Source organism: Chiloscyllium plagiosum, unplaced genomic scaffold, assembly GCF_037043375.1.
Source record: "Chiloscyllium plagiosum isolate Xiang-an unplaced genomic scaffold, Cpla_swu_hap1 HiC_scaffold_18, whole genome shotgun sequence".
NCBI lineage: Eukaryota > Metazoa > Chordata > Chondrichthyes > Orectolobiformes > Hemiscylliidae > Chiloscyllium > Chiloscyllium plagiosum.
Window position 1 is genome coordinate 83,977,949 of NW_028270156.1, and position 5,728 is coordinate 83,983,676.

At 42.9% G+C, this 5,728-nt stretch overlaps 1 pseudogene; it reads right to left on the reverse strand.

Moving 5' to 3' along the window:
* Positions 1-5,272: 5,272 nt before the first annotated feature.
* Positions 5,273-5,451, reverse strand: LOC148147026 (U2 spliceosomal RNA; annotated as a pseudogene).
* Between the last annotated feature and the right edge of the window lie 277 nt (positions 5,452-5,728).

Sequence of the window (5,728 nt, forward strand, 5' to 3'; positions counted from 1 at the left end):
AGCTGCTGTTCCAAATGCCTGACAGTCAAGCCCCTTGACTGATCACCGTTAACAATAATGATAAACGGCCTGGAGTATGTCTGCAATAAACAACCAGACAAGGCAGGAGCACTGTGAAACATTATGTGAAACTATGATTCAGTATGTGGACCTACTGGACAAGGTGCAAAACCTGACTTACTCTTGGGAAATAAGGCAGGGCAGGTGACTGAGGTGTCAATGGGGGAGGACTTTGTGGTCAGCGACCATAATTCTATTAGATTTAAAATAGCGATGGAAAAGGATAGACCAGATCTAACAGTTGAAGTTCTAAATTGGAGAAAGGCCAATTTTGACGGTATTAGACAAGAACTGTCAAAAGCTAATGTTCGCAGGCAAAGCGACGACTGGAAAATGAGAAACCTTCAGAAATGAGATAATGAGAAACCAGAGAAAGTATATTCATGTTAGGGTGAAGGGAGTTTTAATAAGTATAGGGAATGCTGGATGACTAAAGAAATTGAGGGTTTGCTGAAGAAAAAGACAGAAACATATGTCAGGTATTGACAGGGTAGATCGAGTGAATCTTGAGAAGACGATAAAGGAAGTAGGAGTATACGTAAGAGGGAAATCAGGAGGGCAAATAGGGGACATGAGATAGCTTTGACAAACAGGGTTAAGGAGAATCCAAAGGGTTTTCACAAATGCATTAAGGACAAAAGGGTAAATAGGGAAAGAATAGTTCCCTTCTTCAGGAATCCTGAAGAAGGGCTTATGCCCGAAACGTCGATTCTCCTGTTCCCTGGATGCTGCCTGACCTGCTGCGCTTTTCCAGCAACACATTTTCAGCTCTGATCTCCTGCATCTGCAGACCTCACTTTCTCCTCAAAGAATAGTTCCCCTCAAAGATCAGCAAAACGGCCCTTGTGTGCAGCAGCAGAAGATGGAGTAGATATTCAAGGAGTATTTTGCATCAGTATTTACTGTGGAAAAGTACATGTAAAATATAGAATGTGGGGAAATAGATGGTGACATGTTGGAAATTGTGTTGCTACAGAGGAGGAAGTTCTAGATGTCTTGAAATGCATAAAAGTGAGTAAATCCCTAGGACCTGATCAGATGTACATTAGAACTCTGCGAGAAGCTAGTGAAGTGATTGCGGGGGCCTCTTGCTGAGATATTTGTATCATTGATAGTCACAGGTGAAGTGGCAGAAGACTGAAGGTTGGCTAACGTGGTGTCACTCTTTAAGAAAGCTGGGAATGACAAGCCAGCGAACTGTAGACCAGTGAGACTGACGTCGATGTTGGGCAAGTGGTTGGAGGGAATCCTGAGGAACAGGATTTACCGATTTGTGATAGTCAGCATGGATTTGTGCATGGGAATCATGTCTCACAAACTTGATTGAGTTTTTTTTGAAGAAGTGACAAAAAGGATTGATGAGGACAGAGCGATAGCTGTGATCTATTTGAATTTCAGTAAGGCGTTGAATAAGGTTCCCAATAAAGTTATACCTCATGGAATACAAGAGAACTAGCCATTCGGATATAGAGCTGGCTCAAAGATAGAAGATAGAGGTTGATAGTGGAGTGTTGTTTTTCAGACTTGAGGTCAGTGACCAGTGGAGTGCCACAAGGATCGGTGCTGAGTCCATTACTTTTCATCATTTATATCAATGATTTGGATGTGAGCATAAGTGGTATGGCTAGTACGTTTGTAGATGACACCAAAATTGGAGGTGTAGTGGACAGCGAAGAAGGTTACCTCAGATTACAACGCGATCTTGATCAGATGGGGCAATGGGCTGCGAAGTGGCAGAGGGAGTTTATTTTAGATAAACGTGAGGTGCTGCACTTTTGGGAAAGGAAAACTTATCAAAATGCATACACTTATCAAAATGGTAAGTTCCTATGGAGTGTTGCTGATTAAAGAGGCATTGGAGTGCTGGTTCATAGTTCCTTGAAAGTAGATTCGCAGGTGGATAGGATAGTGAAGAAGGAATTTGGTATGCTCTCCTTTATTGGTCAGAATATTGAGCACAGGAGTTGAAAGGTCATGTTGCGGCTGTACAGGACATTGGTGAGGCTACTGTTGGAATATTGCATGCAAGTCTTGTCTCCTTCCTTTCGGAAAGGTGTTGTGAAAGTTGAAAGGGTTCTGAAAAGTTTACAAAGATGTTGCCAGGATTGGAGGACTTGAGCTATGGGGAGATGTTGAATGGGCTAGGGCTGTTTTCCCTGGAACGTCACAGGCTGAGGGGTGACGTTATAGAGGTTTATAAAATCATGAGGAGCATAGATAGGATAAATAAGCAAAGTCTTTCCCCTGGGGTTGGGGAGTTCTAGATGGCATAGGTTGAGGGAGAATTAGAGAGCATAGGTTTAGGTTGACAATGGGAAGATATAAAAGAAACCTAAGGGGCAACTTTTGCGTGCACAGAGTGGTACGTGTTTGGAATTAGCTGCCAGAGGAAGCGTTGGAGGCTGTTACAATAGCAACATTTTAAAGGCATCTGGATGGGTACATGAATAGGAAAGGTTTGGCGGGATATGGGCTGGATGCTTGCAGGTGGGACTAGATTGGGTTGGGCTCTCTAGTTGGTATGGACAAGTTGTACTGAAGTGTCTGTTTCTGTGCTGTACATCTCTATGACTCTACTCGGTTCTGGCTGAAGCATCAACGTTCAAAAAAGCCAAAGAAAGGCAGAGATGTTATGCTCGTTCATGAGCAGCACATGTCTTGGGCATTGAAATGTTTGCAGTGTTCTTCGACGAATAATATACTTTGTGGACAGGTAAATCTACATCTTTAACTCTGGATCATTTCACCCCCTTCGCAAGTATCCATTAGACTGGCTAATGTGAGAATTGGCTCTCGGAGTAAAATGCCCCTGACTTGGCCATTCGTGGCATCACACGCAATTTTGTCCTACAGCAGTAAATATGTAATCTGATTGAATTCACAGGCCTTTGAACTGAAAAAATAAAGCCGTCGCAGACACACCTATTGATTCCAGTTGCTCTTGCACTCTGTTGAAAAACATTATGTATGGGAAATCATGTCTCACAAACTTGACTGAATTTTTTGAAGAAATAACAAAGAGGATTCACATGGGCAGAGTTGTAGATGTGATCTATACGGACTTCAGTAAAGTATTCAATAAGGTTCCCCATGGGAGACTGATGAGCAAGGTTAGATCTCAAGGAATACAGGGAGAATTCGCTATTTGGATACAGAACAGGCTCAAATGTAGAAGACAGAGCATGGTGATTGAGGTTTGATATTCAGACTTGTGGCCTGGGACCAGTGGACTGCCACAATGATGGGTGCTGGGTTCATCATTTATATAAAAGATTTGGGTGTAAAGATAAGAGTTATAGTTATTAAGATTGCAGATTACACCAAAGTTGGAAAGCGAATAAGGTTACCTCAGATTAAAACGGGATCTTGAACACCTGAGCCAATAGCCTGGGAAGTGGCAGATGGAGTCTAATTGCGATGAATGTGAGTTGCTGCACTTTTGGGAAAACCAATCTTAGCAGGGCTCATACACGTAATCGTAGGCTCCTCGGGTGTTTTCCTTATCAAAGCGACCTTGGAGTCCAGGTTCATAGCTCCTTGAAAGTTGAGTCCCTTGTAGATAGGATAGTGAAGAAGGCGTTTGGTATGCTTTCCTTTGTTGGTCAGAGTATTGATTATACGAGTTGAGAGGTCATGATGTTGCTGTACAGGGCATTGGTAGGTCCACTGTTGGAATATTGCGTGCAATTCTTGTCTTCTTCCTGTTTGAAACATGTTGTGAAACTTGAAAAGCTTCAGAAAAAATTTACAAGCATGTTGCAAGGGTTGGAGAATTTGAGCTATAGGGGGAATTGAATAGGCTAGAGCTGTTTTTCATAGAGCGCCGGAAGCTGGGGGTGACCTTATAGAGGTTTATAAAATCATGAGGGGCATGGATAGGATAAATAGACAAAATCTTTTCCCTGGGGTGGGGGAGTCCAGATTTGGATGGCATAGGTTTAGGGTGTTGGGGGTTAAGTTATAAAAGAGACCTAAGAGGCACCTTTATCACTGAGGGTGGTGCATGTATGGATTGACCTGCAAGAGAAAGTGGTGGAGGTGAGTACAATTGCAACATTTGAGAGTCATCTGGATGGGTATATGTATAAGAAGGGTTTGGAGGGATATGGGCTGGTTTCCGGCAGGTGGGACTAGATTGGGTTGGGATAGCTGGTCGGCTCGCATGAGTTGGACCGAAGGGTCTGCTTCCTTGCTCTACATCTCTGTGACTCTATGTACAAGAATATTGTCAGGTTTGGAGTGTTTCAGCTTCAGGGAGAGGCTGAATACGCTGGGGATGTTTTCACTGGAGCATCGGAGGCTGAGAGGTGACCTTATAGAGGTTTATAAAATGGTGAGGGGCTTGGATAGGGTAAATAGACAAGTTCGTTTCCCTGGTGTGGGGAGTCCAGAACTAGACAGCATAGGTTTCGGGTGAGAGGGGCAACATTTTCACACAGAGGATGGTGCAATCATGGAATGAGCTGCCAAATGAAGTGGTGGACGCTGGGACAATAGCAACATTTAAAAGGCACCTGCATGGGTATCTGAACAGAACGGGTTTAGTCGGATATTGGTCAAGAGCTGAAAATGTGTTGCTGGAAAAGCGCAGCAGGTCAGGCAGCATCCAGGAAACAGGAGAATCGACGTTTCGGGCATAAGCCCTTCTTCAGGAAACTGGTCATTTGCTGGCTAATGGCACTAGATTAGGTGAGAATATCTGGTTGGTATAGACGATTTCGACTGAAGGCTCTGTTTCTGAGCTGTACATCTCTTTGGCTTTATGGGCCTCAATTACTTCAGATCTTTTCCTGCTTCACAGCGTTCTCAAAATCTCTCCTTTAATACACCCGAGTCATCCTCATCATCAAAATCAAAACTGTTGAATGCTGCAATAGCTTCAGTTTCTCCATTTTGTTTTCTGAAATGCCGTTTGACATTAGGTAAAGCTGGTGGGTAACTTTGTTTTACTTCTGTTGTTCGGAGTTGGGAGTTGGTGGAAAGGGCGGCATTTACCCGGGATGAAGTGATAACATTGAGAGTGAGTACTGAACATGCAGAACGTGACAGATGAATTGTAATCTAGAACAAAGTTGATTTGCCCGAAAGCAAGTCTTACTTCAACGAAAAGCTGTATGTTATCTTTCTTCTGCATAAATTAGGTGTGCACGCGTAATTAAGCACTAAAGGGCACGTAAGTGAACGAATAAAGCTGCTTTTCGGATTTTTTAATAAAGAGTGCACCATTCCCAGAAATACTGCAATACTGACCATGCGCGAAGTTGATGTAGCAAGCTACTAATCCAACTCCTTTCTGCAAAAGTCGGATTCAGTCCCTAAATCAGGAACATATCAGATATTTTAAAAAAAACTGACAAGAACTTTATTTTATTTCAAAAATATAAAATATTTAAAAAATATTTGGATGATCTGTACAATTAGTCATGCCATACAAACGCAAACATTCCATTTCTTTGCATACAGAGATAGAGTAATCATTTATATATACAAGTCTGTACCATTATTGTCCATATATTTAGCTGAGGCATCAGTGAAGCCCGCTTACTGTGTGGGCCCCCTGGTCTTTGGCAGGCAAATGTTGCACGGCGGTCTTTCCCCACCTTGCCTTGGCGACAGCTAGCCAAGCTTCAGCGCGTCCCTCAACATATAGTCTTGGACCTCGGGATGT